Here is a 20,406-nt window from a genome sequence, read left to right on the forward strand (position 1 = left end):
GAGACTGGCATAAGCTCAGGTTTGAAGAGGGAAAAAATCAAGACTTCCATTTGGATGTATTGAAAGTGAGCTGCCCAATAGATATATTATTAGAGGGGATGCCAGGAAGACAACTAGATATGAAAGCCTGGAGCTCAGGAGAGATCTGGTTGGACATATACATTTTGGAGTCTTCCTCATACTTATGATATTTAAAGTTCCAAGACAGGTTGTAATCATCTAGGAGAGAACACAGATTTTTAAAAGGGCCCTGGACAAATTCTGAGGTTCTTAACAATTAGATAAAAGTTCCGCAGAGAATGAGAGATTTATCTATAGAGACTGAGAAGCAGTGGCCAATAAGGTAAAAATAAAACAAGGGTAAATCATATTCAGGTGAATGTTGCAAGACTAGCTGTGTGAAATGTTGAAAAGTTAAATGATACGCCCATTGTACTAGCAACAAGGTTGGTGATTTTGACAAAAGTAGCTTCATGGCATGAGAGTAAGAAAGATCATATTGGAGGGGTAGAGGAGTGAATGAAGGGAATAAAGAGTGAGCAAAGGTAAACAAGTAGAGACAATGAGTATAGACAACTCTTTGAGAAGTTCTCCTGTGAAGGGGATAAGACAAGGCAATATTTGGAAGGGGATGTGAGGTCAAGGAAGTCTTTTTTATTCTTTTAACATGCAAATAAGGACATAGTGATATAATGATTGGAATGAGAGGAAAGGCTTATCACATAAGACCTTGCTAGTTGAAGCATGGTCGACAAACCAACAACATCATCATCACCTGGGTGCTTGTTAGAAATGTAGAACCTCAGGCCCCATCCCACATCTACTTAATCATAATCTACATTTCAACTAGATCCTCAGATTATCTACATGTACTTTAAAGTTTGAGAAGCACTGGTTCAAGAGCGGGAATACCTGCAGGTGCAAAGTCCTTCAGAAAGTGAGAGGGGATGGGTTCCAGAGCAAAAAGATTTGCCTTGACAGGAGCAGAATCACTTCCTGAAATCTAGCAGAAAAGAAGAGAAAATGGGTAAATGTGCAGGTGATGGTGAGCCTATAGATTTGGTGAATAAACGGGTAGGAAATGCCCCTATAACGTTTTTAAATGTTTTCTCCATGAAGCTGAGAGAGGATTATGGAGGGAGGTGTCAGTGGAGGTTACAGAAAGGAGGAGCAAGTGTGAAATAGTTCTTTCAGCACAGTGGCTCTCAACTTTGGCTGCATATTGGAATGATGTGGGAAGCTTTAAAAACCATAGATGTCTAAATCCCACCTTCAGGGATTATTATTTCATTGGAATGGGATACAGCCTGGGCATCAGGATTTTAAAAAGCTCCCCAGATGATTCTAATGTGCAACTAAGGTTGAGAGACACTGTCTGAGAGGGAGTTGAAAAGTAAGCACATCAGGGACATATGGTAGGGTTTTCAGGAAATGTTAAGCATCTACAAAAATAAATAAATAAATAAAAATCAGTATCTCTTAGGAACAGGGGCACACAACAAAATAAATGTTGAGTGCCTAATTCAGACTTGTGGTAAAGAAAAATAAATCATCTCAACTGTAGCAATTGTCTCCAGTCTATTTTGCTCTTCAGGCACAGGCATAGAAATGACAGGTGGTTGGGTGAAATCTGGAGGAGATTTGCCATGCAAATACAATGGGAAAATAAATGGATAATAGAGTTGCAAGCATTTGTGAGGAAGTGATCATAATAGTGGACCAAGGAATCCAAGCCAGACACAAGGAAAAAGAGGGTATGAAGAAAGGTATTGGGTAATGGGGTAAGGTCAATTAAATGGTAGGGACAATGAATTGGAGATCCTGATGATGTGGAAGAATTGTTGGAAATGTATCAAAGTGAACTGGAATAAGAGGACAGAGTAGTCAGAGAGAAGACGCTTGAAATCAATCAACATTGTGGAAGTAATCCAGTTGGTTACTGGTTGTGACAAGATCTAGAATGTTATCACAGAAGTGTTCTGGTTGAGTGAAGTGAATAAAAAAGTTGTTAAAGGTGGGGTCATTGTTGAATAGGCCACCTACAGGAATGTTGAGGTCATACAGACAGAAGAAAGGATTAAGACAAGTGATGATCTAGAAGCTAAAGTCTTCAATGAATGAGAAAGAACATCCAGAAAGACAGTCTATCAACCAAGAATTATGTATTAAGTGCCTACTATATGCCAAAGTCTGTTCTAAGTGCTGGGTATACAGCAGTGAATAAGACAGACTAGGTCTCTATCCTCAAGGAGCTTATGTTCTAATGGACAGATTTAGACATTGAACACAAAAACCAAAAATAAGGTAACATAGCTACTAAATAATTATTATAAAAATAATAGTGTAATAGCAGGTGACTGGTAGAGGGAGATACTGCTTTACCTAGGCACACAAAGAAAGCCCCTCTAAAGAAGTGGCATCTGAGTTGACACTGGAATGATTAGAAGAAAACAGTCATTCAAAGGTCTGAGGAAATAGCATTCCAAATAAGAAGGAACAACAAAGGCAAAGGCCCAGAGATGGAAATGAGGCTGAGATGCACAAGGGATAGGAGGAGATGAATGTGGCAGAGTTTGGGTAACTATAATTATTGATAGAAAATGATATCAGGGACACAGGCAGGGCCAGAATATCAGGAAATGAAAGCAAAAGGAAGAGATAGTGGGTGGCAGAGGCAGATGGCATGTGCTGCAAAGAAGCTGGGGTTCTGAAGGCAGAGGGGAAAAAATGGGAAACATGATAGATGTTATCCTCAAATAAGCTAATACAAAAAATTTAAAGCAAGATGTTAGTGCAATGGGAAAAGTACATATAGGTACATACATAAATATAATCTTAGACTTTGAGAAGAAAAAACCAGCTAAATGAATTATCAAGGTAATCTAGCCCCTTGATACTACTCAAAATATGGGGCTACATCACCTGAGAGCTTACTAGAAATGCAGAATCCTAGATGTACCCCAGACCTACTGACTCAGCATGAACATTTTCATAAGTTCTCCAGTGACTCGTGTGCCCATTAAAGTGTGAGAAGCTCACCTCTAGACCAAACTCCTGTCATTGTGTTGGAGCCATTAGGGTGATTTTATTTGCCCTGCCCCTCTCAAAAGGAAACATCTTTATCAGTATTTGGAAGCACGATAGTCAGAGATGCTGAGGACAAGCAGAATTCCTGATTTTAAAAAAAGGTTTACTGAGCGTGTGGGCTCCCATCTCCTCTGTGAGAACATCAGCTAGGTAGATATCCCCCTCAGAACACAATTCTTCATCCTCATGTTTTCCAAACATGTCCCTGACACTGTACACCCACGGTCCCCAGGGAAACTTGAAGCAAGCTCTTGAAGCAGCTCCAAGCAGATCAGGGAAGAGCAGAAAGTGGTCACATTTGTCTTCCTTCAGACAACAATAGTCAAAGGCTAGAGACAGGATCAGATGCTGCTCAATAAGCTGCTGCAGAAAGCATCACCCTGGAAAGTAGGGGGTCTTGGCCCAATAGTCTCCCCCAGGCCACTTCAGCTTGATCACCCAGTCAAATGAAAGGCCTGTTCTTTCCAACAAGGTATAGACTCATTAGTTAGTCTCATTCTTTAAGCTCTCCATGGGCTCTCTACTGTCAAATCTGTATAACTGAAGTGACTTTAAGTTCACTTCTTCCTAACAACTGTCTCTTTCCTCTTTACCTCCCTCTTATCTTCTTCCTCCCATGCCATGCCTTCAGCCTCAAACAGCTTCCTGTCTACCAAATAATTTGCTCTCCAGTTCACTATTAATTTTCAGGACAAAGGCAGGAGCTGAAATAATGGCATCAGAAGTTTCAATTAGATGATGAGATTTAACCTCCATCCAGACATGGTGTTGATTAAATCACTTGGGTGGATTCAGGACCTGCAAGTCTCACATATATTATGTATCTCTGCAAAGATTCTCTGAAAAGCTAAATTCACATATTAATGTCCAATCTTATGAATCCCCATCACTGAAGGTATCCAAGCAGAGTCTAGAAAAGTACCTGCCAGTGATGCTGTAGAATGACTCTTCCATTGATAGAAGGCTGCACTAGGGAACCATGCAAAGAAGTTAGGGAGCCAAGGGGAGAAGGGCACTGGACTAGGAGTTGGGTGACTGCTAACTTCCTATGTAACCTTGGATAAGCTATTCAGTCTCCTCATCTGTCAAATGATGTGTGTGATTAGAACCTCTCAATACTTTTTGACCTCTGCTTTTGTAGAGTGTGGGAAGGGTCCTTCAGAGGCTAATTCTTGTCCTGGGAGACATGTGGGAGACTGAGTGGGAGGAGTTCTAGGCTCCACTTTAACCAAAGTGGTTCTCCTTTCTCACCTGTTTTACACATTAAACTTCCAGGTAAGATTAGGATTGACATAGTTCCTGCTTCTAAAAAACAAACCGAAACTACATCAAAGGCTATAAATGGAAAGTCTGGACAACTGACCTCCTGTTTTATTTGCCCACCACAGTGTCTTAAATGCCTTTTGGATGCTAAATAATATGTTTTTCAAAATACTCAATATATTTTACATAAAAATCTGGGCTTCACATAAAAATACAGCTTCTTTTGAAACACTGGAAAGTCTGGGCTTGTATTCCTACCTTGCAATAATGAGCTTGAGCTCGACAGCAGCTACGTTCCTTAGAGCCAGAGACCCTGTCCACTGGCCCCTGCCCACCTTCTGCAGGCATCTGCGTGGTGACCAGATGCCTGGTCACCAGAGACCACTGCTCTCCAGGTTTCTCTGATTTTCAGCTTCTTTACCCCTCCACAGGTCTAGGAGACCAAACCCAGAATGGGTTGTTCTAGAAATGGCCGTGTCCATGCATGAGGAGTGAGGTCTACGTAGAGCAGTGCTTCTCAAACTTTAATGTTCATGGGTGTTTTTGTTAAAGTGAAAATTCTGATTCAATAGGTCTGGGGTGGTGCTTAAGGGTCTGCACTTCTAATAGGCTTGCAGGTAATGCGGATACGGCTCATCCATGAACCACACTTTAGATGTTAGGGGCCCGTAGAAAGAAGAAACAAGTGAGGAAACAAGAGTGTTGGCCTTCGGCCCCTATTCTCACTAACCTTCAGTGATCTGGGGAAACCACTAAACCTACTGTTTGGTGGGCCTGCTAAGCCTTTTTCCAGGGAGGTGGTGAGAAAACAAAAAGAGAATCTTCCAGTCGGAGGAGTGCTTGAAGAGAAAAAGAATTACAAAGAAAGCCAGCATGGTGTCTGTTTAGAGGGAGGTGAGGCTTCTTCCAGGGGATCTGACCCCCTTCCCTGACCTCAGATGTCTTAGACCACCTCTCAGGTTTGAGGAGTTGATTCTTGAGCTCCAAGGGAAACTTGTTTTATTGGCAAAAGTTTTGAGAGGGTGAAAGAAAGGAGAAGAAAATGAGGAAAAGGAGGAGGAAGATAAAGAGGAGGATGAGGAAGACAGGGAGGGGAGGAAAAGGAGATACAAGAAAAATGGAAAAGAAGGAGGATGAAGACATGGTGATGAATGAGGAGAAAAGAAGAGGAGGAGGAGGAGGAAGGAGAGAGGATAAGGGAAAGAAGGAGGGATGAGGAAGAGGGAGCCTTAAGAGATCAAGGCTGAAGTTTTTCCTAAAGTCCCTGTATTAGTTCATTCACATACTGCTATGAAGAAATACCTGAGACTGAGTAATTTATAAAGAAAAGAGGTTTAATTGACTCACAGTTCTGAATGACTTGGTGGGGGGTGGCTCAGGAAACTTACATTCATGGCATAAGGCACCTCTTCAAAGGACAGCAGGAGAGAGAATGTACAATGAGCAAAGGGGGAAGCCGCTCCTTATAAAACCATTCGATCTCATGAGAACTCACTGTCATGAGAACAGCATAAGGGAAACCAACCCCATGATTCAATTACCTCCCACCAGGTCCCTGACTTGACACATGGGGATTTTTATAATTCAAGGTGAGATTTGGGTGGGGACACATAGACAAAACACATAAGGCTTCTCACTAGACTCCTCTATCCTCATTGGGCCCCTCCTCACAGTAAGGCATTCTCATAGGAGGATCCTAAGGTCCACTTTCCAGCTCTAAAATTCAATGCTCTTCTGAAGTGCTATGACAACAGGATGAGCTGGCTCCATCCAGCCTGCCTATGGTGAACTGTCTCCTCTTTCTCTCCTGTGTCACACCAGGAGCCACCCAACAAAGCCAATGCTTCCTCTTTCTGATACGATAGATTTACAGAGATCATATAGGCTGCTGTGGAATCCCTAATGGGGTAAACTGGGAAGGAGAAGAGAAGGCATTGCCTCTATACATATACATATTAGTTGCCAAGGCCTGTTACCTCTAATCCTATGGCATTTCTTCTGTGTATCCCCTCCTCTCCATACCCATAACCACTACCCTGGGTCATACTCTTGTTTATTATGTCTCTCCTGAACCATCCCATTGGCCTCCTATGTGTCCACTCACCTAAATTTTTGCTGCCTTCCAATAAATTCTCACAATGCTGCTGAAGTTATATTCCAAAATCACTGCTTGAATCAGATCAAACACTTTTAATGACTCCCAATTGCATACAAGATTAACTTCAAATTCCTTAGCAAGATACTAACAAGTATCTACAACCTGTCCCTAAGTACTCTTCTACCTACTTTTTAGTATCTTTGTATATTCTCTCAGAATTTATTTTCCCCTACTTCTGGCTGTCTACATTCTAGCCATCCTTCCAGGTCTGGATCAAATGCCATCTATTTATTGAAGCCTGGACTCAAGTTGAAATCCACCTCTCTTTCTGTAAATGCAAATGACATTTTGCTGGTGCACTTTTTCAGCCACTTGCCACCACTTCGTTTATGTAGTTAGCCATTTATGAACTTATCTCCTACATATAATTTTGCTTGCTCATAGCCTGTCAGAGCCCTAGTGTTGAGAGGCTCTCAGAAAATGCTTGTTGAGTGAATTGGTGTTCAGAGAAAGGAGAAAAAAAGGCCAGAGCTTGGGTTCGGACAAAGGCAGAGCAAACTCTGAGAGGGCCAGAGAAAGCTATGCAGGGTCCAACTTTCACCACTCTGAGGCTTGCTAAGGATGCCTCCATCTCCTCCCATGTCTCTCTTGATGACTGAAATTCCTCAGAGTGACACCCTTTGGGGTTGGAAACATTTTGGATGTCTCTGAGAAATGCAAACAGCCTTGAAAGAGGGAAAATACCTAAGGCAGTGATTCTCAAAGGGTGGTTTGCAGACTTTCAGTGAATGGTGAAGTGGATTCATATGTGTGGTAAAATCAATTAGGTATATCGTGATGAGATTTTTTTTTTAACAGAAAATATCAGACTACAAGTAAGGTTACACCAACATCAGCTGGAAGCAACATAGGACTTGAGCTAGTTTGCCTCTCTGTACCTCAGTTTCCTCATCTGGAAAACAGGAATAATAATAATACCTATATCAAAAAGTTGCTATGAGGAGTAAACAAGTGAGTACGTGTAAAACTTTTAGCACAATGCCTGGCATATGTTAGCTCTGATAATAGTGATTAGCTGTTGGGTGGAAGTAGAGGTAGGGTTGAGGGGATTGCGGAAAGGACCACTAAGGATGATGAAGGACTTTACCAAACCTGATGCAGACCATGTGGACTGACACCCATACATGATAGGTGCAGACTATAAAAACACTTGTGTGGGCAGCTGGCAAGATGGCCAAATAGGAAAAGCTCAGGTCTGCAGTTCCCAGCGAGATCAACACAGAAGGCAGATGATTTCTGCATTTCCAGCTGAGGTACAAGACTCATCTCATTGGGACTTGTTAGACAGTGGGTGCAGCCCACAGAGGGTGAGCAGAAGCAGGATGGGGCTTCACCTCACCTGTGAAGCTCAAGGGGTTGGGTAATTCCCTCCCCTAGCCAAGGGAAGCCATGAGGGACTGTGCCATAAGGAATGATGCATTCCAAACTAGATACTACACTTTTCCCATGGTCTTCACAAGATGTAGACCATGCGATTCCTTCTGGTACCTATGCCACAAGAGCCCTGGGTTTCAAGCACAAAACTGGGTGGCTGTTTGGGCAGACACTGAGCTAGCTGCAGGAGTTTCTTTTCATATCACAGTGGTGCCTAGAATGCCAGCAAGACAGAACCATTTACTCCCCTGGAGAGGGGGCTGAAGCCAGGCAGCCAAGGAATCCCACCCCCACGGAGCCCAGCAAACTAAGACCCACTGGCATGAAACTCTTGCTGGCAGCACAGCAGTCTGAAGTCGACCTGGGATGCTCCAGCTTGGTGGGGATAGGGGTATCCACCATTACTGAGGCATGAGTAGGTGGTTTTCCCCTCACAGCATAAACAAAACCACTGGGAAGTTCGAACAGGGCTTGAACCCACTGCAGCTTGGCAAAGCTGCTGTAGCCAGGCCACCTCTCTAGATTACTCCTCTCTGGACAGGACACCTCTGCAAAAAGGCAGCAGCCCCAGTCAGAGGATTTTAGATAAAACTCCCATCTCCTTGGGACAGAGCATCTGGGGGCAAGAACGGCTGTGGGTGCAGCTTCAGCAGACTTAACCTTTCCTGCCTACCAGCTCTGAAGGAAGCACTCGAGCTCTGCTAAGGGACAGACTGCCTCCTCAAATGGGTCCCTTACCCGCATGTCTCCTGACTGGGAGACACCTCCCAGCAGGGGTTGACAGACACCTCATATAGGAGAGCTCTGACTGGCATCTGGCAGGTACCCCTCTGGAACAAAGCTTCCCGAGGAAGGAACAGGCAGCAATCTTTGCTCTTCTGCACACTCTGCTGGTGATACCCAGGCAAACAGGGTCTGGAGTGAACATCCAGCAAACTCCAGCAGACCTGCAGCAGACGGGCCTGTTAGAAGAAAAACTAATAAACAGAAAGGAATAGTATCAACATCAACAAAAAGGATGTCCACACCAAAACCACATCTGAAGATCACCAACATCAAAGACCAAAGGTAGATAAATCCACAAAGATGGGGAGAAACCAGCACAAAAAGGCTGAAAATTGCAAAAACCAGAACGCCTCTTCTTCTCCAAAGGATCACAACTCCTCACCAGCAAGGGAAGAAAACTGGACGGAGAATGAATTTGACAAATTGACAGAAGTAGGGTTCTGAAGGTGGGGAATAACAAACTCCTCCGAGCTAAAGGAGCATGTTCTATTCCAATGCAAGGAAGCTAAGAACCTTGAAAAAAGGTTAGGCGAATTGCTAACTAGAATAACCAATTTAGAGAAGAACATAAATGACTTGATGGGGCTAAAAAACACAGCATGAGAACTTCGTGAAGCATACACAAGTATCAATAGCTGAATTGATCAAGCAGAAGAAAGGGTATCAGAGATTGAAAATTCACTTAATGAAATAAAGTGAGAAGACAAGATGAGAGAAAAAAGAATGAAAAGGAACGAACAAAGCCTCCAAGAAATATGGGACAATGTGAAAAGACCAAACCTACATTTGATTAGTGTACCTGAAAGTGACGGGGAGAATGGAACCAAGCTGGAAAACACTCTTCATGATATTATCCAGGAGAACTTCCCCCAAAATAGCAAGACAGGACAACATTCAATTTCAGGAAATACAGAGAACACCACAAAGATACTCTTCGAGAAGAGCAACCCCAAGACACATAATCATCAGATTCGCCAAGATTGAAATGAAGGAAAACACGTTAAGGGGGGCCAGAGAGAGAGATCGGGTTACCCACAAAGGGAAGCCCATCAGACTAACAGCGGATCTCTCTGCAGAAACCCTACAGCAGAAAAGCCAGAAGAGAGTGGGGGCCAATATTCAACATTCATAAAGAGAAGAATTTTCAACCCAGAATTTCATATCCAGCCACACTATACTTCATAAGCGAAGGAGAAATAAAATTCTTTACACACAAGCAAATGCTGAGAGATTTGGTCAACACTAGGCCTGCCTTACAAGAGCTCCTGAAGGAAGCACTAAACATGGAAAGGAACAACCTGTACCAGCCACTGCAAAAAACATACCAAACTGTAAAGACCATCGACACTATGAAGAAACTGCATCAACTAACAGCCAAAATAACCAGCTAGCATCATAATGACAGCATCAAATTCACACATAACAATATTAACCTTAAATGTAAACAGGATAAATGCCCCAATTAATAGAAATAGACTGGAAAATTAGATAAAGAGTCAAAACCCATTGGTTTACTTTATTCAGGAGACCCATCTCATGTACAAAGACACACATAGGCTCAAAATAAAGGGATGGAGAAATATTTACCAAGAAAATAGAAAGCAAAAAAAGCAGGTGTGACAATCCTAGTCTCTGATAAAACAGACTTTAAACCAACAAAGAAAAAGGAAAACAAGAGCATTACATAGTGATAAAGGGATCAATGCAACAAGAAGTGCTAACTATCCTAAATATATATGCACCCAATACAGGAGCACCCAGATTCAGAAAGCAAGTTCTTAGAGACCTATAAAGAGACTTAGACTCCCACACAAAAATAGTGGGAGACTTTAAAATGCCACTATCAATATTAGACAGATCAACGAGACAGAAAATTAACAAAGATATTCAGGACTTGAACTCAGCTCTGGACCAAGTGGACCTAATAGACATCTAAAGAACTCTCCACTGCAAATCAACAGAATATACATTCTTAGCACCACATCAGATGTATTCAAATATTGACCACGTAATTGGAAGTAAAACACTCCTCAGCAAATGTGAAAGAACAGAAATCATAACAGTCTCTCAGACCACAGTGCAATTAAATGAGAACTTAGGACTAAGAACCTCACTCAAAATCACACAACTACATGGACACTGAGCAACCTGCTCCTGAATGACTACTGGGTAAATAACGAAATTAAGGCAGATATAAAGATGTTCTTCGAAACCTATCAGAACAAAGATACAACGTACCAGACTCTCTGGAACACAGATAACAGCGTTTAGAGGGAAAATTATAGCACCAAATGCCCACAAGAGAAAGCAGGAAAGATCTGAAATCGACACCCTAACATCGCAATTAAAAGAACTAGAGAAGCAAGAACAAACAAATTCAAAAGCTAGCAGAAGAAAAGAAATAACTAAGATCAGAGTAGAACTGATAAAGGTAGAGACACGAAAAACCCTTAAAAAAATAAATGAAACCAGGCGCTGGTTTTCTGTAAAGATCAACAGAATAGATAGGCCACTAGCCAGACTAATAAAGAAGAAAAGAGAGAAGAATCAAATAGATAGAATACAAAATGATAAAGGGGATAGTACCACTGACCCCACAGAAATACAAACTAACATCAGAGAATACTAGAAACACCTCTATGCAAATAAACTCAGAAATCTAGAAGAAATGGATAAATTTCTGGACATATACACCCTCCCAAGTCTAAAACAGGAAGAAGTCGAATCCCTGAGCAGACCAATAACAAGTTCTGAAATTCAGGCAGTAATTAATAGCATACCAACCACAAAAAGTCCAGGACAAGATGTATTCACAGCCAAATTCTACCAGAGGTACAAAAAGGAGCTGGTAGCATTCCTTCTGAAACTGTTCCAAACAATAGAAAAAGAGGGAATCCTACCTAACTCATTTTATGAGACGAGTACCATCCTGATACCAAAACCTGGCAGAGACACAACAAAAAAAGAAAATTTCAGGCCAATATCCCTGATGAACATCAGTGTGAAAATCCTCAGCAAAATACTGGCAAACCGAATCCAGCAGCGCATCAAAAAGCTTATCCACCACAATCAAGTCAGCTTCATCCCTGGGATGCAAGTCTGGTTCAACGTACACAAATCAATAAATGTAATCCATCACATCAACAGAACCAATGACAAAAAACATGATTATCTCAACAGATGCAGAAAAGTCCTTTGATAAAATTCAACACCTCTTCACGCTAAAAACTCTCAATAAACTAGGTAATGATGGAACATAATTCAAAATAATGAGAGCTATTTATGACAAACTCACAGCCTATGATATTGAATGGGCAAAAACTGGAAGCATTCCCTTTGAAAAATGGCACAAGACAAAGATGCCCTCTCTCACCACTCCTATTCAACACAATATTGGAAGTTCTGGCTAGGGCAATCAGGCAAGAGAAAGAAATAAAGGATATTTAAATAGGAAGAGAGGAAGTCAAACTGTCTCTCTTTGCAGATGATATGATTGTATACTTAGCAAACCCCATCATCTCAGCCCCAAAACTCCTGAAGCTGATAAGCAACTTCATCAAAGTCTCAGGTTACAAAATCAAGGTGCAAAAATCACATGCATTCCTATACATCAATAATAGACAAACAGAGAGCCAAATCGTGAGTGAACTCCCATTCACAATTGCTACAAAGAGAATAAAATACCTAAGAATACAACTTACAAGGGATGTGAAGGACCACTTCAAGGAAAACTACAAACCACTTCTCAAGGAAATAAGAGAGGACTCAAACAAATGGAAATTTGTAGATTCAATGTAATCTACAAATTCAATTGTTGTAATATTGTAATATTCAATTACAATATAAATATAGTAATTTATAGATTCAATGCTATCCCCATCAAACTACCATCGATCTTCTTCACAGAATTAGAAAAAAACTACTTTAAAGTTCATATGGAACCAAGAAAGAGCCCACATAGCCAAGACAATGCTAAGCAAAACGATCAAAGCTGGAGGCATCATGCTACATGACTTCAAACTATACTACAAGGCTATAGTAACCAAAACAGCATGATACTGGTACCAAAACAGAGATATAGACCAATGGAGCAGAACAGAGCCCTCAGAAATAACACCACATATCTACAACCATCTGATCTTTGACAAACCTGACAAAAACAAGAAATGGAGAAAGGATTCCCTATTTAATAAATGGTGCTGGGAAAACTGGCTAGCCATAAGTAGAAAGCTGAAACTGGATCCCAGACTTACACCTTACACAAAAATTAACTCAAGATAGATTAAAGCCTTAAACATAAGACCTAAAATCATTAAAAAAAAAAAAAAAAAAAACTGGAAGAAAAACGAGGCAATACCATACAGGAGATAGGCATGGGCAAAGACTTCATGACTAAAACACCAAAAGCAATGACAACAAAAGCCAAAATTGAAAAATGGGATCTAAGTAAACTAAAGAGCTTCTGCACAGTAAAAGAAACTATCATCAGAGTGAACAGGCAACCTACAGAATAGGAGAAAATTTTTGCAATCTATCCATCTGACAAAGAGCTAATATCCAGAATCTAGAAGTAACTTAAACAAATTTACAAGAAAAAAAAAAACCATCAAAAAGTGGGCGAAGGATACGAATGGACACTTCTCAAAAGAAGACATTTATGCAGCCAAAAAACAAATTTACAAGAAAAAAAATCAGACTATCCCATCAAAAAGTGGGTGAAAGATATGAACAGACACTTCTCAAAAGAAGACATTTATGCAGCCAATAGACACATGAAAAAATGCTCATCATCACTGGCTATCAGAGAAATGCAAATCAAAACCACAATGAGATACCCTCTCACACCAGTTAGAATGGTGATCATTATAAAGTCAGGAAACAACCAATGCTGGAGAGGATGTAGAGAAATAGGAATGCTTTTACACTGTTGGTGGGACTGTAAACTAGTTCAACCATTGTGGAAGACAGTGTGGCGATTCCTCAAGGATTTAGAACTAGAAATTGACTCAGCCATTCCATTACTGAGTATATACCCAAAGGATTATAAATCATGCTGCTATAAAGACCCATGCACATGTATGTTTATTGCGACACTCTTCTCAATAGCAAAGACTTGGAACCAATCCAAATGTCCATCAATTATAGACTGGATAAAGAAAATGTGGCACATACACACCATGGAATACTATGCAGCTATGAAAAAGGATGAGTTCATGTCCTTTGCAGGGATATGGATGAAACTGGAAACCATCATTCTCAGCAAACTAACACAAGAACGGAAAACTAAACAGCGTGTGTTCTCACTCATAAGTGGGAGTTGAACAATGAGAACACATAGACACAGGGAGGGGAATATCACATACTGGGGCCTGTTGGGGTTGGGGGCTAGGGGAGGAATAGCATCAGGAGAAATACCCAATGTAGATGACGGGTTGATGGGTGCAGCAAACCACCATGTCATGTGTATACCTATGTAACAAACCTGCACATTCTACACATCTATCCCAGAACTTAAAGTATAATTTTAAAAAGTTAAAAAAAAAAAAGACTTGTTTGCATGCATTGACACAGACACACAGAGTGGTCTCACAAACCCTTGGTCTCTATCAGCAGCCAGGTATGCTGGTTGCTTCACTCCTATGAGGAATCTGTGCCTGTCACAGAATAAGGTGCCTGAGGCCAGGAGGAGAAGGGTGCCCTGGATTGTGGCAGCAACTATTAGAAGCAGTGAAAATATCCCAACCCCAAACCCCAGAGCCTAGATTGAGACATTCTCATGAAACCCTGGCAGCCACACAAATTAAATCCAGGCAGGCATAAGACAACGTGTTTATTTTTCTTCACTTTTTCTCTCCTTTTGTGCTATGATTCTTTTGTGAGCCTCCCTCTAGAACCTCTCAGGGTGTTTAGGTTTATTTTATATTCTTGAAGAAAAGGAAAGCAGTAAAGGGAAGGATACAGTGGGGGAAGCATTTGTTTTATTTATTTATTCAAATAATATTTATTGCATACCTTCTATGTGTTAGGCACTGTTCCTGTTCCAGGAATTGGGGATATTTTGGTGAATAAAACTGTCAAAATCCTTGCTCTTATGGTGCTTATATTCTAGCAGGGAGAGACAAATGACAAACAAATAAAATATATAGTATGTCAGATGGTTATAACTGCTATTGACGGGAAAAGCAGAGAGGGTGGGGAAACGTATTATGCAATTTTTAAAAGGATGGTCAGGGTAAGTCTCATTGAGAAGATGACTCATAAACAATACTTGAGCAAGGTGAGATGCCAGCCATGCAGACATCTGAAAACAGAATGTTCCAGACGAAAGGAATAGCCAGCAAGGCCTTAAGGCCGGCATGTTCCAGGCAACTCTAAAGAAGAGTGGGGAGGCTGGTGCGACTGAAGTGGAATGAGCACTGAACTATAGTAGAATATAAGGTCACTGAGGTAATGGGGAGCTGATCATGTAAGGTCTTAAATATCATTGTGAGAATTGAGCATTTACTCTTAGTGAGATGGGAGACAATTGAAGGATTCTGAGCACAAGAGTGACATGTGACATGATTTGACTTAAGTTTCAATACACTCACAGAGGATGTTGTATAAAGAATCGACTGTAGGACGTTAAGGGAGGAAACAGAGCAGTAAGGAGGATAATGTAGCATTCCTAGATAACAGTAGTTTAGACCAGAGTGATAGCAGGGGAGGTGGTGAGAAGTAATCAATTTTAAATATATTTTGAAGGTAGAACCAACAGGATTACCCGAGGGATTAGATGTGGGATGTGGAAGAAAATGAGCCATAAGGCTTTTACTCTGAGCATCTGGAAGGAAGCATCTGGAATTTGCTATAAATTGGAGGAGGGAGGGAAAAGTACCGAAGAACTTGATCTTGGTTTTTGTATCAGGAGTTCAGTTTGGGACATATTAAGTTTGTAATGCCTGTTAGATATGCAAGTGGAGAGGTTAAGTAGTCAGTTCGATATACATGTTGAAGGAAAAGGCCAGGCTGGACATATAAATTTGGGAGACATTAGCTTTTACTTAATGAGTCTAAATGAGGTCACCAAGGAAGGAAATACATCGGAAGAAAAGAAGAGGTCCAATGACTAACGCCTGAAGACTTCTAACATTTAGAGGTTGGGGAGGTGAGAAGAAAATAGCAAAGAACTCTGAGAAGGAGCAATCAGTGAGGTGGCAGTGAAACTAGGAGAGTCTTGAAAGCCAAGGAAGTCTAGGAATCCAAGGAAGAAAGAGTTTCAAGGAGCAAAGGTGGTCAGCTTTGTCAAGTGCTGATAAGAGGAATTCTTTTGTGGTTGAGAAGGGGTCCAGCCCCATGGAAAGCTGATACAATGGTGGTATGTGTTCTCAAGGGATAGGGAAGGTTGACAACTCCTTGAGTGGCTTGTACAGAGGCAGTGTGGCATTCAGGTTCTAGGCTGAAAGGCACACTAACCTAGGCAAGATTGGCCAGTGATTCTGTGTGTATGGTGTGTCATCTGAGGCATTTAATACAGACAGCAGAGCAGATGGAGCAGTGAACCTCACTGGAAAACCTGGCCAACCAGTCACAGATGTAGAGAAAGTGGCTACTCATAGGGTACAATCAGAAGCATGTTAGAGCGGTCTCTGTTTCCAAACATCCTTTCACCATTTCAACATCAGATTCTAGGCTTTCTTTTTTTTCTTTTTATTTATTTATTTTTTATTTTTTATTTTTATTATTACTATACTTTAAGTTCTAGGGTACATGTGCACAATGTGCAGGTTTGTCACATATGTATACTTGTGCCATGTTGGTGTGCTGCACCCATCAACTCGTCATTTACATTAGATATAACTCCCAATGCAATCCCTCCCCCCTCCCCCGTCCCCCCTCCCCATGACAGACCCCGATGTGTGATGTTCCCCTTCCCGAGTCCAAGTGATCTCATTGTTCAGTTCCCACCTATGAATGAGAACATGCAGTGTTTGGTTTTCTGTTCTTGCGATAGTTTGCTGAGAATGATGGTTTCCAGCTGCATCCATGTCCCTACAAAGGACACGAACTCATCCTTTTTTACAGCTGCATAGTATTCCATGGTGTATATGTGCCACATTTTCTTAATCCAGTCTGTCACTGATGGACATTTGGGTTGATTCCAAGTCTTTGCTATTGTGAATACTTATTTATCTGACAAGCACTTATGTGTTAAGAACTTTTCTAAGCATTTACAAATAACAACTTAGTGAATCTGCACAACAACCCTGTGAGGTAAGTTCTATACTTATCCCTTTTTTACAGATGAAGAAATGGAGGCAAAGAAAGGCTAAGGACCTTGCTCAATTGCACATAGTAAGAAGTAGAACCCAGACTCAATAATAATAATAATAATAATAATAATAATAATAATAAAGAAGTAGAGTCCAGACTCTAACTCTGCTGTCTCCAGTGTCCATGCTTTTAGCATTTACACCTAGGCACTGGCCAACTACAGTGTAAGCCAAATTCTGCCTATGGCCTGTTTCTGTATGTTTTTGTACTTTTCTATAGGGTCGTTTTAAAAGAAAAGAAAAACATGCAACATGCACCTAGTTTGGTCCATAAAGCCTAAACTATTTACTGTCTGGCCCTTCACTGAAAAAGTTTATCATCCCCTGCTTAGCACTGTAAAATGGGCAAGACAATACCTCTAATTAGTTTGTGGGTAGATCAAATGATGTAATTTATAGGAAGTGCTGGTAGGTATTCAAAAAACAACAGATTTTATGATTAATTTTATACTCCTTCTGCCATTAGCTCTTTGCTTCCTGCACTCTCCCCCAAAGGAATTCCTCTTAGATTTGACTCATTCCCAGCCCTCATGTTTCCCTCAGCCTTTCCTGAAAAGTTACCATAGACAGCCATACCAATCATTATTTGTTAAACATATACATTAAAAGAATAATTTAGTAGGAATTTCAGTAGCTTTAAAATACCTAAGTGAATTGGACGAAGCACGTAGGTTCTAACTAAGGAAGTCTTGGCAACAAATGCTAAATAATCCACTAGATGTTTTTCCCAAATGGCAATTGTAGAGTTAGCAAATAAATATGTAATGGGTTATATCCCCTAAAAAGTAAAATTTGAAATAAGCATTAAAATTTTTTAAAGCAAGTAATATTTCATTTGGTTATTAGATATAAGGAAAAATTATAGAACATCAGAACCTGAAGACTCCATAGAAATTCTCTAGGCAAATACCTCAGATTAAAGATTGGAAATGTGAATCCCAGAGACAGAAGGATACTTGCAAATGGCCACACAGCAAATTGAGCTAGAATCCTGTTCTCCTAATGTAGTGTTCTTTCCATTACAACAGTGCTTGGAAACTAGTTATGTGGGGCTGGATTCTACGTTTAGTTTGTCCCACATAATGTAAAAATGAAGTTGATCCATTATTTAAAAAGCAAAATATTATGTAAGAAAATCTGGATTTCCAGATTCCATTGAAGAAAATCAGAAGATCTGGCCATTTAGGAAAATGAACTAGAACTGGGTAGTGGCTTCATTTAGACATAGCATGTGATCTCTAGTTTGACATAATCTCCACCACTCTTTTTTTTTTTTTTTTTTTTTTTTTGGGAGATGGAGTCTTGCTCTGTCACCCAGGCTGGAGTGCAGTAGCATGATCTCGGCTCACTGACACCACTGCCTTCCGGGTTCAAGCAATTCTCCTGTCTCAGCCTCCCAAGTAGCTGGGACCACAGGTGCATGCTACCATGCCTGGTTAATTTTTGTATTTTTAGTAGAGAAGGGGTTTCACTATATTGGTCAGGCTGGTCTCGAACTTTTAACTGCGGGTGATCCACCCGTCTCAGCCCTCCAAAGTGCCGGGATTACAAGTGTGAGCCACTGCGCCCAGCCCCACCACTCTCAAATGCATCTACCCTGCAATGTCTTTGTCTCTCATGTAACTTACCAATCAACTCTATTTAAGATTTTGCAGTTGACTTTCCCTACCCTACACCTTGCAGCATTTTCCCAAACAAGGGGTGAAAGCTCCCTTCTGAGGGTTCCCAGGAGGACCATGGGCTGAGGCGTCATAGCCATGGACTATGGTAAGACACTAGTTTTTCATTCTTGATTGTTGTAGTAGAGAGACTACTAGTTGCCCACTGAAAACCAAATTTCCCTGAAAGCTGTCATGCACCATTTTTGTTTTTCCCACTGTTTTCAATGGGGATATGACAACTGGAGGTTCACTAGCCATCCTGTGACCTTCAGGATAAAAACCATGGTATGAAGTTACCATACCAACCCTGAACAGCCTATCTCTAGATCTTTCTTACATAATATAAAAATAAATGTCTGCCTCATTTAGGCCACATTTATATCCCATTTCTGTTACTAGCAGCCAAATGTAATTCCTAATATATAAAACAAGCATGAAAGTTCTTGGCCTTGCGGTGGCAAAAATAAGTAAATCATATAACTACTTAACATCTGCGTGCTTCAGTCTCCTTGTATGTAAAATGGAAATAGTAATACTCTCTACTTCAGAGGATTATTAAGTGAGTTTGATACATGTGAGGATTAAATAAATTTAATACATATAAAATACTTAAAATAGTGCCTGACACAGGGTGTGGTAGTTATAATAAAGACCCCCTCCCCCCATCCACCAAACATATTCACATACTACTAATCCCTAGAAACTGTGAATATGTTAGGTTACATGGCAAAGAGGAATGGGGAATTAGAGTAGCAGATGGGATTAAAGTTGTTAATCAGTGACCTTTAAAATAGGGAGATTATCCTGGATCACCCAGGTGGTCCCAATGTAATTGCAAAGGTACTTAAATGTGAAGGAAGCAGCAGAGTTAGTTTCAGAGTACTGCAATATGAGAAAGACTTGACTAGCCATTGCTGGCTTTGAAGATGGAAGGGAGCCATGAGTCAAGGAATGCTAGCAGCCTCCAGAAGCTGGAAAAAGCAGGAAAGTTTCTCCTCTAGAGCCTCCAGAAAAGAATGCAATCTTGTTGACACCTTAATTTTAGCCACTAAGATAAATTTTGGAATTTTGACTTCCAGAACTGTAAGATAATAAATGTTTGTTGTTTTAAGCCATCAAATTTGTGGTAATTTCTTCAGGAACAATAGGAAGCTAATATGCATTGTAAATGCTCTATAAATGATAAATATAAAACTAAATAACTCAATCTCAGTTTGTATTTGCAGAAAAGAATGAAGACATTTTTCATTTGATATTTGCAAACTAGTCCCATTTTATAGCTGGGGAAACTAAGGTTCAGAAACAAGTAATGACTTACCTAAATTCAGCCAGTGAGTTAGCAGCAGGATGCTTTCTCCTTACTTGCTACCAGCAGCTGCCTGGCTACCCTGTAACTTGTGTTTCCAGCTCCAGCAGTGGCAATTTTGCAGACAGACGCCCACATCTGCTGTAACTAAAGTGTGATAATTGGTTGCTAAGCCATGCAATCGGTTGCTAGGCTCCTTTCCCCCTTTCAGGCTCCAACACACTTCAGCAACTGGAAGTTAATAATCTGCCAGCAAATTGAATTTGGTGAAAAGATCAGACAGCGTGTTAATCGAGAACCAGGCGATCCAGGCTCACCTCAGAGGACTGTGTGAGCTTCTACCAAGTACACTCCCTGCGTGGGCTGCGGTTTCCATACCAGATACATGAACTCTTGGACCTCTATGTATCTAAAGGGGGCTAGATATATTTCTTTGAGCTGCTAATGAATATCTTCATG

General features: G+C 40.8%; 1 protein-coding gene across 3 annotated transcripts in view; it reads right to left on the reverse strand.

Annotated features, from left to right (window-relative positions):
* ARHGEF9 (Cdc42 guanine nucleotide exchange factor 9) overlaps positions 1-20,038 on the reverse strand; it is a 179,393-nt gene extending 159,355 nt beyond the window's left edge. For all 3 annotated transcript variants that reach the window (XM_074028836.1, XM_074028845.1, XM_045383994.2), the window contains exon 1: positions 19,960-20,038. The gene's annotated coding sequence lies outside the window, so the exon portion shown is untranslated. The remainder of the gene's footprint in view (positions 1-19,959) is intronic.
* Between the last annotated feature and the right edge of the window lie 368 nt (positions 20,039-20,406).

This window comes from Macaca fascicularis, chromosome X, assembly GCF_037993035.2.
Source record: "Macaca fascicularis isolate 582-1 chromosome X, T2T-MFA8v1.1".
Lineage (NCBI taxonomy): Eukaryota > Metazoa > Chordata > Mammalia > Primates > Cercopithecidae > Macaca > Macaca fascicularis.